Source organism: Ambystoma mexicanum, chromosome 10 (genome assembly GCF_040938575.1).
Source record: "Ambystoma mexicanum isolate Mex_15411 chromosome 10, UKY_AmexF1_1, whole genome shotgun sequence".
NCBI lineage: Eukaryota > Metazoa > Chordata > Amphibia > Caudata > Ambystomatidae > Ambystoma > Ambystoma mexicanum.
In genome coordinates this window covers 547370406-547392096 of record NC_090932.1, presented here as the reverse complement: position 1 = coordinate 547392096, position 21691 = coordinate 547370406, and the positions used below count along the sequence as shown (strand labels likewise).

The 21691-nt window shown below is 46.7% G+C and overlaps 1 protein-coding gene across 2 annotated transcripts in view; it reads right to left on the bottom strand.

The window, feature by feature from the left end:
- Positions 1-21691, bottom strand: part of ATG4B (autophagy related 4B cysteine peptidase) — a 2287566-nt gene that overhangs the window by 939552 nt on the left and 1326323 nt on the right. The window lies entirely within an intron of this gene.

Here is a 21691-nt window from a genome sequence, read left to right as displayed (position 1 = left end):
CTACTATCTCAGAATGATGCATCTTTCCACAAAATGAACTAATCCCAGAAAGGTTCTCCACTTATATATCATAGATATTTGTAATGTGCTTGGCTAGCTGGGACATCTATGACATAGTGAGAACTTGATGATGATTCATCTAAATCCTGGTGGAGATGGAAATTGGCTTAGCATAGAATGGCTCCAAATGTACATCTCGGGTGTTCAAACTTAAAAGTGGAAATATCACAAATCAAAAAGATGAACCTCAAATGATAGAATTGTTATATATTACAAGACAAGTGCAATAAAAATCAAACATTTTAAATTAAATTGAACACAAGTAATGTTATGTTATTTGGCATTTATCTAGCGCTCTTTATATCATTGGTATGATCTCAAAGCGCGGGTAGGTTGAACGCCATCGGGGACCGCAGTCCAGGTCAGTAGAGAGAGAAGGTGTCGTAGGGTGCGTGGGTTCACCATTATGTTGGCAGCTGATGTAATTGCCAGATGGTAACTGCATCCTAGCCTTAGGTGTGGTCGTAAAGATATCAGTTGAATGTGTGCAGTCTGGTGGGTGGACATCCAGGGTGGGTTCTGGCTGCGTTAGGCCTGTAGGACGCTTATGTGAGCAGCTAGGCCGGAACGTCATGGGATAGCTGTGTTTTATTAGAGCGATGAGGTGTTCATGGGATAATGTTTGTATGTGAACAGCTAGGCCAAATTGATCAGGGGTATAGCTGTAATCTAACTGATTGATGGTCTAGAGTAGAGAGTAAGCATAACGATATGGGATGGGAGTACTTGCGTGGGTTTATGAACCAATGCAGCAGGAGCAATTTCTAGGTTGAAGTTACTGATAATGTTTGTTCTTCTATCTAAGTGTCGCACTTGTCAACATTTACCATCCTGTCTATATGTGATGTAGGCCAATGCTCACAATTCTAACTAGGTTTGGCTTTAGCAACTATCACAATTCTGTTTGGGTCTGGCGCAGGCTAATGTTCATAATTCTTGCTAAATGTGGCATTGCTAACATTCACAGTTCCATCTGGGTCTGGCGCAGGCTAATGTTCACAAATTCTAATTAAGTGTGGCATTGCTAACAATCACAATCATGTCTGGGACTGGCGCAGGCTAATGTTGACAATTCTAAGTGCGGCATTGCTAACAATCACAATCCTGTCTGGGTCCGGCGCAGGCCAATGTTCACAAATTCTAATTAGGTGTGGCATTGCTAACAATCACAATCCTGTCTGGGTTTGGCACAGGCTAATGTGCACAAATCCTAGTAGGTGTGGCATGGCTAACAATCACAGTTCCAAGATAAGGTAATGTCGAGTGGCAGGGTTTTCTGGAGTAGAGTAATTGCTCTACTCCCCACCCATGCCACACTTACTTTGGTGGTTGCTACTGGTTGACATGTGGTCGCTGGCTTCCCCTGCGGACACCTGCAGACACAACCTGCAGCCGCCCTTTGCCTTGGGGCTGCCCCGGGAAGGCCAGTTAAGGCCATCTATTGAACCAATCAGGGTGGGGGCTGTCTGGGAGGCGGGAGTGAGAGAAAGGAAGGGGAGATGGAGGTCGGAACGAGGGCTGGGGGCACAGAGGATTGTGGGAACAAAAAACGAGGCCCAGGAAGCCCAGGTACATGTGCACTCATCTGCATCGCCATCCAAAAAACACTGATATGATATATGTTATATGATATGGCATCTACAACGCGCCTATACACAAGTGTTTCAAGGCGCGACGAGGCAAGGGGGGGAACAAGGGAGGACAGACAACGATCCTACTAGGCCAGGTGTCATTCAGATCGCGCAAGTGCATGGGAAGGGGGGAAAAAGGAAAAGTGCACGTGGGAAGGGAGAGGGGAAAGTGGAATAAATAAGATAAAATAAGACAAATAAAAACAGCCAGTTTATGGCACGTGCAAGGAAGTGCAGACATAAGTTCTGGTAGGGGGATTGAAGGGATACAGAAAAACGGTCCCCAAGTGCAGGGGTTGCCAGGGAGGCAGTGCAGGTGGGCAATTGACAGAGCCTGGGCCAGAGATCAGAAAAGGGTGGCCAGATAACCAGTGCAATTTCAGTCAGGAATTCAGCAAGGGAGGGGAGGAGAGAAAGCAGAAGCAAAGATGAAGGTTTTGAGGTGTTTCCGGAACCGGAGATGGTTCTCCTCGAGTTTCAGGGAGGCAGGAAGGCTGTTCCAGAGAGAGGCCCCTGCCGTAGAGAGTGATCTGCCACCAACTCGTTGCACCAGAAGGCCTTGTGTTCAATGCAGAGGGTTTTGAACTTAATCCTTGCAGCCACTGGGAGCCAGTGAAGAGATTTCAGTCCTGGAGAGATCCGATCCCTGGGCTTGAGGCCAAGGACATGTCTTGCAGTCCTGTTCTGGATAAGTTGCAGAGGGCGGAGAGTGGAGGCAGGCAGATTTAGATAGAGGCTGTTACAGTAGTCCAGCTTAGAGAGGACCAGAGCTCTGGAGACAGTGAGCTTCTGGGGGAAGGAGAGGAAAGGAAGAATACCTCTAAGGAGGTGCAGCTGGTAGTGTGAGACGTCAGACGTGAGGGGAGAAGGAGAGTGCAGAGTCGAAGATGACCCAGAGGTTTTCAGCCTTGCAGGTGGGAGTGGGAGGAGGGCCAAGAGAGGCCGGCCAGAGAGCTGCAGGGAAGGAGGGAGGGGTGTGCCTATGAGTAGAATCTCAGTCTTACTGGCATATTAAGGCAGAGGTCGTTGGCGGCACACCATTTCTGGATGGCAGACAGACAGTCAAAGATGAGGGAAGGAGAGGAGGAGGTGGCGGCGGCAGAGGGTAGCCTGAAAATGAGCTGGGTATCATCCGCATAGCACTGAAAGTTGGGACAGAGAGCGGCAATGCAGGCAGTGGGCAAGGAGTGCCAGGTATTGGTTGAACAGCCAGGGAGGTTAGATCCCTGGGGGACACCACAGGTAGAGAAAAAGATGTTGGAGAGGAAGGACCCAAGTTGGACCTGGGAGGGTCGGTCAGAGAGGAAAGAAGTCAGCCACGCCAGAGCCTGACCAGTGATACCCAGGTTATCACGGAGACGGTTGAACAGGATGACATGGTTGACAGTGGCAAAGGCAGAAGAGAGATCAAGCAAGACAAGAACGCAAGGGGTGTTAGAGTCGAGGTTGGTGAGCAGGTCTTCACGGATGTTCAGGAGAGCAGTTTCCGTGCTTCTGGCAGCTCTGAAGCCAGACTGATGGTCATGAAGACAACCAACAGATTCAGTGTGGAGATTGTGCTGGGAGATGGCCAGTTTCTCCAAGAGTTTGCCCAGGAAGGGAGTGATGGAGATTGGGCGATAGTTAGCTGGGCAGGAGGGATCGGCAGAGGGTTTCTTAAGAAGAGGGTGCACAAGGGAGTGCTTCAGGGGGGGGGGGGAGGGAAGACTCCAGTGGTGAAGGAGTGATTGCAGAAATCCGCCAGGGCAGGAGCGAGGGAGTCGATGTGATCCTTGATACCTTTGGAGGAACAGGGTTGAACCTGTTTCGACAAGACTTTCATAGATCAGACTTGTCTAGAAACCTCGTCTGGAGAGAAAAGGGGAAAGGCAGAGAAGGAGGGAGGATGGATGGCTGCAGAAGGGCCAGAGGAAGAGCAGGGAATAGCAGGAGGGGGATGAGAGGAGGAGAGCGAGGACAGGATGTCCTGAGTTTTTTAAATGAAGTGAGAAGCCAGTGCCGTGCAGAGGGCCTGGGAAAGGATAGGAGAGGTAGAGACTGCGGCAGGATTGGCCAGTTCCTTGCAGATTTGAAAGAGTTCAGCCGAGTTGTTAGATGCTGCAGTAGATGCCACAGAGACGCGGGCTTGGATATGAGCCCTCTTCTTGGTGAGGACAGAGAACCGGTATTGCCTGTGCAGCAGGCGGCAGGCCAGTTTGTCAGAGGATGAACTTGAAGCACGCCATTTGCTCTCGGCAACCCTACACTTGCGTTTTAGGGTGACGAGGTCTGAGTCATACCAGGAGTTACACTTGGCTTTGGGCTTCAGGTGGATTCTCATGACATGGGCAAGGATATCCAGAGTATCAGATATAGAAGAGTGGAGCATGGAGAGGGCTGTGTCAGAGTGAGAGTCGGCCGGGGGAGAGGAGGGGGTGAGAAGGTGGCGGCGAAAGCCTCAACTGACACACGCTTCATGGGTCGGTTGACCGAGAAGGTGGGTGGCAGTGACGGAGGTGGCTTGACCTGCGGGGTAGGGAGGGTGAGGTGGAGGATAGGAGAAAGTGGTCACTCCAGGAGAGAGGAGTGGAGAGAGGGACAGATAGGGGAAGGTCTGAAGAGATCAGAACATCGAGAGTGTGCCCTGCAGAATGAGTTGGGCCAGAGGGGAGAATGGTGAGTGAGAGAGCGTCACAGAGGTTGTGAAAGAGTTCAGAGGGGGGACAGGAGGCATCCAGGTGGATGTTGAAGTCTCCAAGAAGGAGGAGTTGAGTGGTTGAGGCCAGGAGTGAGGAGAAGAGGTCCGCCCACTCAGAGAGAAAGGAAGAAACCGGACCAGGTGGCTGATAGATAGTAGCCACAGTAAGGGAATGGCTAGGCGAGAGAGAGAGCCTGCAGACGAGGAATTCAAAAGAGGAGTAGGCCTGCGTAGGAATGACAGAGGCAAGAATCCACTCATGGAAGATAAGGGCTACGCCCCCAACAAAGCGGTTGGGCCTGGGCACGGAGAGGATCTTGTAGCCATCAGGTAGGAGCACGTCAAAGCTGGTGACAGAGCTGGCCGTAAACCATGTCTCAAACACAATGGTTCGACTAACCCCTCTGGCTCTAATTCAAACCCTTCTGGAATTTTTTTAAACATGGGCAGTAAGCCCCCACCCACTACTATTGTTTAACTTCCCTAATTCTAACCAGACAATACCATAAAAATCACCTTTTCATTGGTTATTCTGGATTTTGGAATTATTTTGAGTTATTTTTTAAAGTTTAATTTGGCTTTTGGAGCTATTATTTTCATTCTTATTACTTATTAGCTGCCACTTTCCATTCATCATAATGTAGCCTATAAATCCATGATCCATCCTGAGTGAAGGGGTTTCATGAACTGTCTTATCATAAATAAGACTTTCCAAGCAAGAGCACATAATTAGTAAAACTACAAATTGACTGGTGTGTTTTAGGGTGAACTTGCGAATGATTCTCAAGGGTCTACCTGCATAAATAAGTCTAATACTTATAGTTATGCCTAAGTAGGGCTGTGGACTCGTCATGGCCCCTAGAGCTTCACATTTTATAATTTTGCAGACAATCTCATGAAGCAGTTTTTTAAGGAAGATTCAAATTAATCTGTTGGATTACTCTGGTTGCCTCAAATGCCCACAGTGAGTCGAGCACTACAGGTTATCAAGTGCATACATTCTGAAGATCACTGTCTCGGGTTTTAAGGGCAATTATATTGGGTGGAGGGAACAGAAATGGGTGCTACTTTAGTCTCCAATATGGTCGAATGATATATACACTTTGAAAGATTATATATCTGTACTATTAATAATCCATACCAATGACATGTAATGTTGTGGCAGAGATAAAAAGACAACACCTTAGTGATCTGCAAGGGATTAAACAGATGCTGAGACGTTTCTGCAATGGTTAATCAAGTTAGATCATAGTAAAACTTAAGAGTGATGGCTGAAAGGTTTTGAATGAATCATTCACTCTGGCATTGCTATTAGAGCCCCTCCAGCACATCATTTGTCTGTATGCCATGCCAATACAAAAGGGGAAAGGCTGTTTGCCAACCGGGCTTGGTTCCAACCCAAAAGGGGCAGTCCAGCATTAACAGCTGCCACAAGCAGCCTCAGACAGCCTTACTGGGCATCGCCATTGTGGTGTGGCCTAATCCCCATCTTACGGTTACTCAACTGATCAGCAGTGAATACACACATTTCTTATACATCACTATATAGCCGACCATGAATACCCCTTAAGGGCTCATCTCAATTGAAAGCAACTCGATTTTGAGAGATACTAACTTCCATCCGAAACCTTAAAAAGAGAATTTGCTCTTTTGGAAAAGTTTACGGTTAGACGTAACAAACCAGAAACAACCTACTACAAGGAAGCTGATGAGCTATCAAATATACTGATGGACAAAGGGTATCACGCCAAGGTAAATAAAGATCTAATAAGAGAGCCAGCAATAGCAGAGGTACTATTGGAAGAGAGGAAAATGGTACAAATCGAACAACCACTGCTGTGTGTTAACACATACTCGAATCAGTCTTCCACAATAAAATATATCCCACTAAAAAACTGGCAACTACTGGAACAGGGACCACATCATTTACTGAGACTACACTCTTCCCTTTCCAGAAAAGTCAAAGTTTGCATGATCAGTTGATTCATACCGATGTTGGGTGGGGGAGAGGAAATATGTGACAACCTACCCTGCTGGAAATGTGGGGTTTACCCAACTTCCAGGTCATTCATTTTCCATGACAAACAAGCAAGAAATGTAGATTTACTCAAGAAAAAATGGCAACAGAATTCATGAATTGCAACATGTCAAATGACATTTTAGGATTACTGCCAGAATAGTAAAGACATGCATTATAGAACATCAATGCATTATTAGGAATGAGAACTATAACAGCTCCCCTGGCGTCCCATTTTTGGAACAGAATCGGGTTTCTGAGAAATGTCAGTGGAGTATCCTGTGACATAGTGAAGGTGGTATACTGATCAAGAGCAAACTATGCAAGATGGCACAGAGACTGTTTTGCAACTTTAAGTCATGTTTGTGGTTTGAACAAAGAAATTCAATAGGGTATTCTTTGAAAAATAGGGCACACTTCCCTGCTCATCTTAATCCACACAGCATGTGATAGAGACAGTGGTTGCTATTAGTGTAAAAATGTCAAGTTGCAAGCTACTAGCCAGTCAAAAATGGTTACTCACCCCTCTATTTGCTACATACAAAGAGCACACCATTTCTTGCTCACCCCAAGTCAATTATCAATAGTGGCACGTGCATGGGTCTGCTGTGGTCCGCTGGGGAATCGCCGGGGAATGGCGGTAAGCAGATTATCTATCTCGTAATGCAAGTTGGGATTACTTCTTTTGAACAATAAATGTAACATTCAATGGTGCCGCAAATCTGCTCTGATTACTAGCATGAGACGCAGGCGCAGTGGGACCCATATCTGTATTAAACGTCAGAGGTAGCCTTCTGGACCACAACGCTGCAAATTGAGACCCTTACTGTTATTCTGCTCAGTTGCTAATTGAGATCAGCGTACGGATTGGTAGGCAGAAAGCAGCCTGAAATTGTTATTAAGACAATTAAGTGCATCTGCTTGTGCTAGTAAATGAGCACGTAGTCCCAAAGAAAATATCAAAGAGCAGAAAAAGTAGAAAGCTGAAGGTGTAATCGGCACCCAATCTGTCATTACAACTTTTCTTGAAATAATGCTGCCGGCATTGGATTTAAATAACACAAAGGACGCCAGTTCACCCCGCCTCCCCTTAGCCACAAATACTTTGCCAGTTATCGACAATAAAGTTGTGTATCGGTCTCCAACGAAACTCCTTGGGAAATACAAATAGACACCCACAGACATTTGAAGGATTTCATAATCTTAAAGGAACTAATCTTTCTGCGACAACCGATTTGGCTAAATTGGTTTCGCCCAGATGATCATCAGACTCATTTTCCTGCGATTCGGACAGTGATGAAGAACAGGAGTCTTACTTGGTTCCGAGAGTATCACCAGTGAATCCTACTTTGAAATTGCCATCAAAGTTAAATGCGATTACCTCTAGTATTGAGGCCTTAAAGTTACTTTGCTCAACTATTTCTAAAGAACAAAGCAAATTCAAGCAAATATTCACAAAGGTAGTAGATTTGATCTTGGAAAATGTACCTCTGGTAAAAAAAAGCCACTGCAGGAATGACTAAACCGATAATATGCAGTCCTGTGACCCAGCCTATCCATGAAGAAATTCCAGCAGAAAATCTTGAGTGGCGTGAAATCTCTGAAAATCCCTCTTACATTATGGAGGAAAGAGACTGGGACTATGAAGATGTTTCTTTCTTAACAAATTCAATAAAAGAAATTCCGACATTGATACTACCCCTCCTAATTTCCCAATATATAATAAGAGACCCAAACCTAAATGTATTAGAGCTAAGAAAATGAACGAAAAGATAAATTACCGGACCAAATGGGCGTTGCACAAGATGAAAATCCTCCTGCACGGAAGCCTAAGATTAGCCTTCTCCCTACAGGCGAGGAAGCTATTCAGTGGGATCTGTTAAGCTGTATTCGATGAAGATACCACAGATCATCTGCTACGCCGCCAAAGCATGGGCATTTGGGTCAGTGGAAGCCATCTCCAGAGATAGAATTAACAACCCTTAAGTAGCTTTTACGTTTACCACTCTACGTGTCACCAGAAATGCTATTCTTTTTATTTAATTTTTTATTTATTGTGCATTTGCTCTATTTGGAATTTGGCCACATCTATAGGCAAGCTAATGATGCGGACGAGTCTAACCTTCTACTGGAAACTTGCCCATGCTGCGAGTAAAACTCTCATGGGCCTCCTGAAAGAAGTCTTCTCCTCAAAATCTGCATATATGGAAGTTCTCCCACTTGGTGCACTCAAACATCAACAGAGAGGACATCCTGCTTCCTTCAGGATTAGAGTGCCGATACGTACCGAGAGCCACAGCGCAATGAGGGGAGTATAATGATCTCGTCCCGAGGACGTTCGGCCACATGAGATTTCAAACTCTCAATAACAGGACCCGTTGCTTCGACCTTAATTATGATCTGCTTTTGGGATTGTGTACCGTCATTAAATGCCGGGCGGATGTTTAAGTGACTCGATCTAATCCAGCATAACTTTGGGTGCAACCCCCCCCCTTTCTGACTGACCTATTTAACATTGCACAGACCTGATCAACAGTCCTTCTTAATTGTGTGGGAACAGTCCTGATAGGCCTGTCTACACCCAACAATGAGATATTCGTTGAAATGAGTTCAATTGAGATCTAACCCAATTTTAAGAAGGTGGCAAGCATCCTCTTTTGGCCTGTTCAGTAAGTGAGGAGCTGGTGACAAGAACAATTTTACTGCATCCATCAACCCAGCTCGGCCCTGCACCGTAGCAGCACAATCACAGTGCATATCGGCGACCAGCCTTGGACTATGTCAGAAGGCTTTGCCTAGCCTTTTCTTCATAAATACAACGGCCGTTGAGCCGTCTTGCTTCAACTTTTTACCTATATACATTATTGTTCTCTTGTGAATAGTGTTTGTCCTTGAATATGAGCCCCTGATGAATTTCCCTTGAATTTAGTAGATGAATGTGAATATGTATGAGGAATGAAACATGTCGGGTTGATTGTGTATGATGCAGTGTGAGTACTTTGGTGCAATTTAGCGTGGAGCACAGTGTGGGCGAATTAGCTGACCCTAGACTGTTCAGCTTATTTAATCTAATATTTTCTTATAACGATAGATTCCTTTTTGTATTCTGTAGGGTGGAACCCGAACAATATTGGTTCCTTTTTTATGCCACTGTAACTCATAGAGTATCTGTTTGAGGTTGTGTGATGCATTGTTTACATGTTTTTATTGTATTGTGTTTATGAATGATGAATTGTATTTGAGAACAATTCTTTTCTTTTATCTATTGATAAATTATTGAATAAAAACTGTTTTATACTATGACATGATTTTTTTCTCTCTGTAAGTCTACAGAGTAGTACTAACCAGGCTATATGTTTCGATATTCCGTTGTGGAGAATAAAATTCCCTTGATGCGTGGTGCACGATACCTGATTTGGTTTTCGATAGATGCAACACCTGAACAACACACTGCTCACCAAACTTTTTGTATGTTTGTAAAGGGTTGTTTCCCTAGTTTGGAGGAATGTTTGGTGTAGCAGTATAAATATCCTCCTACCTCTCCTTTTTGTGTCAGTTGCACTCAAACATCTATCTGACCTATGGTTCGGGAACCTGGGAATGGACCCCCTGGGAATGAAACTTGGCCAATGCAAACGAACCATGAGGTCACTGTTGGACACACATAGCTATATGATAAGATATGATAGGTTATTTATAACGCGCTTAATACCCAGAGGTTTCTAAGCACAGACCCGGGGATAGAACCCATGATGCTCCGTGTCCTCTTGCTTTCAATGCGAGCACGTTGCCGCTGAGCTATCCTCACAAGACCAAATGATAGTCAGCCTAGCTTCGAAATCGACTGCACAGTGCTTTTTCCCATTTATATTGGAAAGACAACTCATTCCAAAGTACATCCAGAATTTCATTGGTAACCATCTTGTATGGATCTATTTTCGCATTAAGTTCAACGCTGCCAAATCATTTCACATAACTGGGCGCTGGTACATGGTGGAAAGGCACCATACATTATGCCTGTTCTGCGGTGATACTGCTATTGAATCTGTGCGACATCTTTTCGATTGTAGCGGAAATGTCAGCTCTCTGACGGAAGGCCATCATTGCTGCTGGCCTCCAGTCGATAGAAAGCTCCAATGATCTCTGGAACCTATTCATGTCTGGGAACCACAAAGGAACCATAATCTATTTTTGCACACTATGGAACAAAATGTACGATATAATCGCCATGATTGAAGCATGACCTCATAGCACATTGTGATTTGCACCTTTTTAGTGAATGTACTTTTTCTTTACACCCACCACATCTTCACATGATTGATGAAATGTATTAAAAAGTATTAAAACATTTATTAATTTAACTATATACCTAAGATTTTGGTGAAACATAATTTGGAGAATGGCACGGTTCGGCAGACACACCTTCAAGGACCAATTGATCTTTGGCTGCATGCACCTCCCATACAAATGGAAGGTACTGTTCCTACTATTATGTCGACTGCTAATCCATGGGAAATAGATAATCAGAACCCAGTACAGCAACAGGGACCGTCTATGGAGTCTGCACATTTGCAGCTACTGACTTTGAATGAACCAATACGGATAGAAGATCCTTTAGTAGGAAAAATTACACACAAGTAAGCTATAACTGACAAAGACGTGAAGTCACTGGGCAAATGGGTCAAGCTGGAGGAGATAAGTCCTACAAACTGTAGCCCATTCCTAAACCGGAAAATTATATTGGAAACGTTCTCCCAAATTGGAGATCTGTCTTTAATTGGTTCAACTGACATTACATACATTGATAATCCAAAGTATGACTATCTGACTAATTGGGTGATACTTGAATTTGCAACTTCCATAATGGTTGTAATGTTAAAATCATATGCTTATGAACTAGCAAGGGCGCTAGAGGGCCAACCAAGATGGCTGCTCCCCTGTGAGCTCCCGGCTACCTCCCACATGAATCCTGATTAATCGTGGCAATCCTGTGGCGAAACCACTAAATCCGCAAGAAATACTCTATCCTAGAGCAGCACCTCATCCCTGTCGAAGATTCAGAGTGAATCGGACTCGCCTTCCGTGAGAAATCCGCTGCGTAGTGCGGCCTGCATAACCACGAACTCCGTGGGGCCTGGTAAACCCGACCCGCCTGTCCAAAATCCTCTGTAGACAGACAAGAGCACCCGCGGGACCTGCCACGGCCACCTCCAGTATAAAGCGACATGGTGGGAACCGCTCGGAATCGGGGCGCCACCCCGCCGGCCCTGAGGAACGGCCCCACGGCTCTCAGCCAGCAGTAGGACAGCAGCAGAGCGAGCCACCCGCAGGTGAGGGGCGTGAGGCGAGCAGAGACCCACAGAAGCACGCAAAACAGGCGGTACGGCGAGACTACGCTTCGCCAACAAACCCGGGTCGCTCTGCGGCGCCCCCGCCATTGTGGCCCATAGCGACTCCCCGCGTGGCTGGGTCTTGGCCCCTCGCATGGCACAAAGCAGCCAAATCTGATCGCTTCGACCGTGCCTTTGCTACACCCGAAAATCAGGCGCTCCGACACCGTAGCCAAGTTCAAGATGGGGAAGCCGGACAAGTCCCAGAAAAGACTCAATTTTGATGCAGGCCCAACGCCTAACACCCCCAGGCCGGAACAGCGCCCAGAATCCCCGAACAATCAGTCGGAGGTAGAGCTGCAGCAACAAACGGACATTAGGGAAATCCTGATGGAACTAAAAGCTGGGATAGGCGGCCTGGACAGCAAGATAGACTTGCTCTCGTCCAAGGTGGACCTGTTACAGCACCGGATCGACAAACACAGCGACAGGCTTGACTCCGTCGAACAGAGAGTGTCAGATCTGGACGACGGCACATCAGCACTCGCTTCCCGTGTCGCCATGCTTGAGGGGCAAATGAAAACCGTACTTGCCAAGAACGAGGACTTGGAAGGCCGCTCCAGACGAAATAACATCAGAATAGTCGGAGTCAGAGAAAGACAACTACCAGTCAGAATGGAAGAACACATCGAAAAACTATGCATGGAGCTATTCGGTCCTGCAGTCCTGTCGCAAATGTTTGTAGTGGAAAGAGCCCACAGAATCCCTGGAACAAGACCAGCTCCGGGAGCCCCTGCCCGCACGATCATTGCCAAGCTCCTAAGCTACAAGGACAGGGACTCCGTCCTCAGAATGGCAAGGGAAAAGGGCAAACTACACTTCGACGGGGACGACATCCAGTTTTACCCAGACTTTTCGCCGTGAGTCCAAGCCCAAAGGAGATCGTTCACCCATGTGAAACACAGACTACGCGCCAACCAGATTACGTACTCGATGCTCTTCCCGGCGAGGCTTCGCATTCAACTGGAGGGAAATACCCACTTCTTCAACTCCCCAGAAGAAGCCACACTATACCTCGACCGTCGGGGATGTAAATCCGCAAACCAAATGCCTGGAGCCTCAAACAGAGAAAGAGCGGAGAGAGTCCCGCCGCGATAAACACCCGCGACACTGATCCAAAGCAAGCAGGAATCAAGCTATCAGGACAATCTTCGCAAACGGGAGGTTGGGGACTAAGCCTTGGAAGGCCACCCGCGCCCCGTTATGTTCCAGTTTGGGGGGGGTCCAAACGGACGAGTTGGGGTTGTCCGTGTAAGGAAAATTGTTGTTGTTCGAAACGCGCACAATGCGCCACCGCCTAACCGCAGGCCTCACCCAGAGGTGCGCCGTCACCCCTCACAAGCCCTCCCGCCTGACGCTGCTCCCATGCAATCCAGCCGTCCCATGTGTCGGGACTCCGACTCGGGTCTTGCTGCAATCGGGTGTCATATAAATCATCACCGGTACATTCAAAGTAGCAACCGGGAACATTAGAGGGGGCAACATCCCGGCCAAGACACGTAAGATCCTGCAATTACTCAGACGCCACAAGGTCGAGGTGGCAATGATTCAGGAAACCCACTTTTACCGCAAAACGAGCACCTGTGGGCCCGTGGCTGGGGATGCCATTACTACTTCTCTTCATATTCATCCTATGCCAGGGGAGTGGCAATAATTCTTCACTCTTCACTGGGGTTTCGCCTGATCCAAACAGAAAGAGATAACGAGGGAAGGGCTCTTCTGGTTCGGGGCATAGTGGAAGGAGAGGAGGTGGTTTTCGTCAACTCCTACGCCCCCAACACAGACGGTGCAAACAACTTTGACTGGGTGCTGTCCCGCCTCTCGCAAGTGCGAAACACTACCATAATCTGGGGAGGCGACCTGAATACTCATCTCGACCCACAGAAAGATAAATCAAAGCTAACAACCGCACATCCGTCCAAAGCTAGCCTACAAGTGCAGGAGATCTGCAAAGCGTTTGACCTGTCGGACATATGGAGGATCCAGAATTGGGAAGCCAGAGACTACACATACCACTCAAGTGTTCATAATACGGACTCCCGCATCGATTATCTGCTAGTCTCCGCTCACAGCAACTGGCAATGGGGCACATGTCAAATACTCCCTAAAACCTTCTCGGACCATGCCACGGTAATACTCAAATGCCACTTGCCGACCACCAGACCACGACCTTCCCAATGGCGTTTCAAACCCAGATCTCTCGCTGATCCGACATTCGCCACCGAGCTAAGCAAGGAAATCAACACCTTTCTCGACATTAACCAAGGTACTGTCAACTCCGCCGGAGTGCTATGGGAATCTCTCAAATGTTATGTAAGAGGCGTCTGCCTAGCCAAAGAAAACGGAATCCTGAAACTTATCAGACGCGAACTAGGGACCAGCGAAACATACCTGAAGGAATTGGAAAAGCAGCAAGCCGCTCACAACTCAGACCACATCCAGCCGAGGTTGAAAGAAGAACTTCAGCCAGGTTTCTAAAGTTCAGAACGGGAGATTACATTTTTAGGTCACAATCACAGAATTAGACAATACAGCGAAGGCCAGAAGCCTGGAGCCCTTTTTGCTCGTTTTATAGCGGCAGACAGGAGGCCAACAAGGGTGGACAGCACCCGGACACCGCAGGGAAATAAGCTGCACAAAGAAGAAGACATAGTCAAAGTATTCAGGGCATTCTACCAAGATCTATACAGCGCCGGGGGCCCAGCAGATTCCGATGCGATCCGGAACTACCTCAACGACACAGAACTGTACTGGGTGGAAGGGGAACTTCGTGAGCCACTGAAGGTGCCCATAACGCTGGAAGAGATCCAAGAAGCCATCAAAAGTCTGCCGCCATCCAAAGCCCCGGGGCCCGACGGGCTACCTGGTGAGTTTTATAAACACTTCGCCCCTCTCATTGCCCCTCTCCTGCTAAATGTCTTCGAAGAAGCAATCGAATCCGGCATTCTCCCACAGACATTAAGGGAAGCCAACGTAATACTACTACACAAGAAAGACAAGCCTCCCGAAGATTGTAAGTCCTACCGCCCCATATCACTAATTAATCTGGACAACAAAATCATGGCCAAGATCCTCGCTAATAGGCTTCTCCCGCTAATGCCTGCACTGGTACTCGCTGACCAAGCGGGATTCGTACCTGGCCGAAACACCATATTCGGGATACGCAATATGTTCGGGGTTATGGCAGCACTCGACCCCAAACAGCAGGCAGTGGCGGTGCTGCTGGATGCCGAAAAGGCGTTCGACTCTGTTGAGTGGCCCTTTATGTTCGCCGTGCTACAGCAGCTCGGACTTGGGAAACAGTTTATCAAGCTGGTCTCACTCCTCTATAATGAGCCCCTATCAGCAATCACGCTCGGGTCGACTCGCTTGGCACATATCAACCTTCAGTGCGGCACTAGGCAGGGATGCCCACTATCCGCCATGATATTCGCCCTTGTGATGGAGCCCTTGGCAGCGGGCCTAAGGGAACGCCAAATATAGAGAGGGCTTAAAATAGGACCTCACCGTCTAATAATATCCCTCTATGCCGACGACACAGTACTGTTCATGCAAAACCCCAGCGAAAAACTTAACCCGATCATGCGAGAAATAATTAAGTTTGGGCTGGTATCAGGGATGAAAATTAACCAATCTAAATCAATCATCTTTCCCTTAAACACAAAGACCAAAATAGTTCAAGACGATTTTAACTTCCATTGGGAGAAAGCCCACGTCCGATACCTAGGAATTAGAGTGTCCCTGAACCACCAAGACCTATTCAAAGACAATTACGAAAGCACACTGAAATCATTAAGAGACAAGGTGAACAGGTGGAAATCGCTACCGCTCACCCTCTGGGGAAGAGCCCCATTGGTAAAAATGGTAATCTTACCCAAACTCCTGTACCTTTTCGCCAACATCCCCATCCGGCTGTCCTGGCGCTTCCTGGGTAATCTGAGAAGCCTAGTTCTGGACCTCATGTGGTCGGGCAAACCCGCAAGGGTGGCATACTCATCCCTCGTGTTTCCTGTCACTAAGTGGGGCCTAGCTCTACCCGATTTAGAACGGTACTACTGGGCAGCACAAGCCCAGTTTCTCAGTCACTGGTACAAGCCCCAATTCGTAAGACCGCACTTACAGGTCGAACGGGCACTGGCCTCACCCAACTTGCTAAGGGCCGTGATTATCAGCATCAGGCTGTGCCACACAGGACGCTGAACATAGTGCAATCCACTTACACAATATGGCGGAAAATGGCCCAAAAGTACAAGATTCAGCTTAGATACTCACTTCTACCCGCGAAATTCATTCCCGTGATCCCACTCACCGCCGAGAAAGTGTATCTGATCTGGGCGGACAAGTGCAAAATAAAAACACTTGGCGACCTCTTCATACAAGACACCTTCATAACACCCCAGCAGGCGAAGGAGAAGGGTGGCACGTCCTCCCTTGACATCTTTTTGTACTTCAGAGTGCGGTACACCTTGCAGGCCCTCATCCCATCATTCTCACAACAACCTCCCACCTGGCAACTGCTGCAGGGAACCATTCAGGCACAAGGGGAGGGCAAACTGGTCTCATCTATCTACAAAGCCCTGCTCACACACACTCTTCCCTCGAACCCCAAAACAAAGGCAAGATGGGAAACCACGCTTCAAACCCCCATTCTAGATGAAGACTGGAGCTATATCTTACAACAGACTCAAAAAAGTGGCACTCAACTCCTGTTTCAAACAAATCCACTAACTTTCTGCACCAAACCTATTATACCCCTAAAAAGAGAAACAGACATCACCCCGGGTCTAATGCATCTTGCGACCGATGCAGGTCCCTGCATGCTGACTTCCTGCATCTAGCGTGGAGCTGCCCACCAGTGTCTAAATTCTGGTCAGATGTGCTCGGCGAAACTGACGCAATAATCGGCGAGAGAGTGGGGCACTCACCACTGGTGGCACTCCTGGGCCTAACGAGACCCCTGTCCTCACACGCTAGGAAACTGGCAAGCATGCTATTGGTTCTGGCATGTAGAAGAGTAGCCCTGGCGTGGGGACGAGGCACACCCCCCACTCTTGCGAACTGGAGGAGAGACATTACATACTGCCAAGAAACGGAAGCAGAATTTATAAAGACACTTCCTCACCATGCAAGACCCCCAGATATTTGGGGCCCGTACACCTCGCACCTCCTTTCCAGCGCAGCACCATCCGAGACAACTGATCAGCCACCACAGACTTCACCTGTGTAAATGCAAATGCATTAACTGCTTGTTGTGTGATGGGACTGTCGGAGGGTGAGGGGGCGGGCGTGAGGGGGGCAAAGGTGGCATGTTAGTAGCCCACTGTTTGGGCTTGTTGGTAACACATGTTTACTAAAATGCAAAAATAAAGTTTAAAAAAAAATGCTTATGAACTAGAAGCTCTGGGATTCAGATTAACTATTTGTAGGAAGCAGGTCTCATGTTTATCGGATGGCCACTCGAAAGCCACGCCACAATCGTTAATCCATCCATTTGTTGTTCCTGCTAACTAATCTACGGAACGCACATCCTTACTGGCCTTTTCTTTATATAAGGTCAAAACTGCACAGACAAAATGTACAGTAGAAAAATTGCTTTGTGGATCAGTACCAATAATGGTAGTTTGACAGAGTTGCTCCCCCGTCTCTGTCCTGCTTTGCTGGAAGACACGTGGTTATAGATCCTTTTTGACACAACTATCTGGCCTCTGTTATTTAATTGAGTCTGATGTATTTTTAATACAGGAAACTTGGCTCACCACGGAATTCTACATATATGGGTATAGCATTCTTTGTAACTATGCTCAGAGCTAATGAAGAAGTCGACCATCGGGTGGCTTGGCTATTGGTACCCGTAATAGATTCTCTCTCAATATGTATAGCGTTGAATACTCCCTCCCACAAGTCTTTTCTGCATCTTTGTTCATTCACAAGACTAATGAACGAGTCTTAATTATTAATGTGTATGACCCTCCCAACGGTGTAGTCTCTAAAAATATAAATACAACATTTTGTAGAGATTATACTTCTAAAGTGGTATAGTATACACCCTATGAGTAAAGTTTTTATTGCACAGAATTTAAATTTTCACGACCTACATCTTACTATGCAGAATACCCCTGTTAAAGAGATACACTATCCTGGCCCGGTACAGGCAGGTAATATCAGGGATCATGGGTGGCAGAGCTTCATGGAGGCACATGATTTTAGATGCCTTCCTAGAGCAAACCCTAGCCACCCCATTTCCAAATATACCTGGACTAATGATCATTCCAAATCCTCACTGGAATATGTACTATTAAATTTTAGAATGTATATAAGTTGTGAACTACATATTGCACATAATAAAGAAAGTGACCATGCAACGCTTACATGGTCTACTGGCTAGATCAAGCATATGAGACGATAAGTCTTGCTACTGTTAGCATAAATCCTACCGGTAATCAGATAATATGGTCTGAAAGGAACCTAGATAAACTTAATGACTTTATCCTAAAGAATCCTAATCCCCTACAAATCTGGTTTGAAATGCATGATTGGGACATAGAGAGGATGACGATCTGGGTGACCGATATTAGTTGCCCTTTGACTTCTAAAGTAATTAACAAAAACAGTAAACTGAACTGGGCAATATTTGACCCCCTCATCTCAAAATGATTTATGGTCCGAAGGCAAGCAGACCGTTTTGTTAATGAGAAAGAAGCACAGCTCACTCTACTATCCACCCGATATAAAAATTGGTTGTCACACCATAAACATTCCATTAACAATGCAAATTGGCTCTTGCTTTACAACATTTTGAAAAGCAATGCCAATCGCACATTTTTGGCAAAGTATAGTGAATATTTGTAAGGCAATGTTTCGATTGAACTTCAGGGAGTATCAGAGAGCCTTTGGGTTGAATATATCACTAGCCTATATCTCACATATATATAGCTTGGGAACCCAAATCGGAAAGGGACTACGTATCTACTTGCAAATTGTTTGATGAAGATTCTGATATATAGATAACAGTAGCAATTAGCAAAAAGCTTTAATATTGCTGATCCCTCGGGTCCAGATGGACTAGCAAACATTGTGATGAAGGCGAACCCAGATTTTTGGGCTAAGGTATTATATGAACTATTCAGGCGGATAGAAATAAGTGCTGCCAGAGATGGACCAAATCGATACTGATTCCAGTCCATAAAAATGGTAACAGGCATGACCCTTCTAATTACAGACTTTTGGCCATGCTTGATACATGGCAAAAAAATGTTTCTAGTATCCTCCTTTCAAAACGTAATGCCTGGGCGCAGGAAAGAACTATTGAACCGTATCAGACAGGCTTCAGGAAAGCACATGGAACTCTCAATAACATATGTACAATACAGTATCTTGTGGCTGAATCAAATAATGGTACAAATTCATAATCTATTACTGCTTCGATGACTACAACAAGGCCTTTGATATGGGGCAAACTTGCTGCACGAGGAATACATTCCTAGTTACTGTATTTTCTCAAGTTACTCCACACAAACACCACAGTGGCTGCTCGCCTTACTCAGGAGGGGGGAGCTCACCAGATTTATCTCAACCAACCAAAGATTGAAACAGGGGTGCGAATTGGCACCCCTGTTGTACAATCTCTATACCTCGGATATACCTCGGATATGTCGGAGCACCTTGAAAAAGTAAGAAACTTCCCTCCAAAGCTTAACGGGGTGCCCATTATATGGCTCGGATACGCGGATGATACAGTTTTAATCGATCAGACGACTCTGGGTTTGCAGCACACATTTAGCTGAATTTGCATATGTAAACCACATGACAATTAAAAAAATGAGAAGTCGTGTGTTTAGCTGTTAAGCTCCCAAAAACTCCTTTGTTTATATGGAACCTGGGAAAGGACAACGTTGCAGTCGTGGATAGTTACATTTACTTGGGTTTCCCGATAAAATCAAACCCTTCTAACCTCTTTTATAAGACCATTGTAACTACCAAGAACTGGAAATAATGGATGATCATCAAGAGATTCATGATCAGTAGTGGAGTGAACAATATAGAGGGCTTGCTGACAATTTACCGAATGAGCATAATACCTGCTATACTCTATGGATTGCAGGCCCTCTCTCCGAATCAGATTGAATGGCTTGACAAATTTGAGGCTAACATCTTGCGCTCTATAATGAATCTTCCTAGCTCATTCCCGGTGGAAGCACTAAGAGTGGAATTTGAACTCTGCTCGCTTGTCACTCCTTGGCTCTACAACACTCTATTTTATTTTTCAAACTGATGTCACCAGTAACTAACACCAATAAACCTTTGAGCATTATTGCAAGCAGTGTCCCTGGTACAAGGATGAATTCCGTTATCCTAGATTTAGAGCACTCGACCAATTCGCTAATGATATATGATATGATATACGATATGGCATTCATAACGTGCCTATACACAAGTGTTTCAAGGCGTGACGAGGCAAGGGAGCGGAAACAGAGGGCAGACAGGGACAATGACCCTACTTGGCCAGGTGACATTGAGATCGTGCAAGTGCTGGGGAGGCGGGGAGGGGCAGTGCAGTACATAGGATAACATTGAAATAAATAAAGAAAATAAATAAAAGTGTGGCCAGCTGGTGGCAAGTGCAAGGGTAAGTGCAGACATCAGGTGTGAAGTGCTAGGAGGGGCTGTAGGGATACAGAAACAGTCCCCGAGTGCAGGGGTTGCCAGGGGGGCAGTGCAGGTGTGCAACTGGCGGGGAGGGGACCGGGCCTGAGATCAGAAGTTAGCCGGGTAACCAGTGCAGTTTCAGAATCAGCCAAGAGATCAGCAGTGGAGAGGGGGAGAGAAAGCAGAAGCAAAGAGGAAGGTCTTAAGGTGCTTCCGGAACCAGAGATGGTTCTCCTCAAGTTTCAGAGAGGCAGGGAGGCTGTTCCAGAGGGAGGCCCCAGCAGAGGAAAAAGATCTACCACCAACTCGCTGCTTGGAGAAGCGACCGAACCTGAGGGAGTTGGAGGTGGATGAGCGAAGAGCTAGAGAAGGAAGATATTTAGGAAGAGAGGGTTCAAGATATTTAGGTTGCAGGCCCCAGAGGGCCTTGTGGAGAATACAGAGGGTTTTGAACTTAATCCTCTCCGCCACTCGGAGCCAGTGCAGAGATTTCAGTCCTGGAGAGATACGATCCCTGGGCTTGAGGCCAAGGACAAGTCTCGCAGTCCTGTTTTGGATGGGTTGCAGAGGGCGGAGAGTAGAGGCAGGCAGATTTAGAAAGATGCTCTTGCCCTGGAGACAGTGAGCTTCTGCGGGAAGGAGAGGAAAGGAAGAATACCTCCGAGGAGGTGCAGCTGGTAGTGTGATTTCTTAGAGATGTCTGAGATGTGAGGAGGGAAGGAATGTGTGGAGTCGAAGATGACCCCGAGGTTTTTAGCCTCACAGGTGGGAACAGGAAGAGGGCCAGTAGAGGCCAGCCAGAGAGGGGCAGGAAAGGAGGGAGTAGGTGTGCCCATGAGGAGAATCTCGGTCTTACTGGCATTAAGGCAGAGATCATTGGCTGCACACCACTCCTGGATGGCGGACAGACAGTCAGAGATTGGAGAAGAAGAGGTGGAGGAAGGGACCCGGAAGATGAGTTGAGTGTCATCCGCATAGCACTGAAAGTTGGGGCAAAGAGCGGCCATGCGGTGGGCAAGAAGTGCCAGGCATTGGTTGAACAGCCAGGGAGAGAGGTTAGACCACTGGGGAACACCACAGGTAGAGATAGAGGAGAGGAAGGACCCGAGTTTGGCCTGGGAGGGTCGATCGGAGAGGAAAGAGGTCAGCCAAACCAGGGCCTGATCGGTGATACCCATGTTATCACAGAGACGGTTGAGCAGGAAGGCATGGTGGACTGTGTCAAAGGCGGAAGAAAGATCAAGTAAGATGAGGACACAGGGGGTGTTGG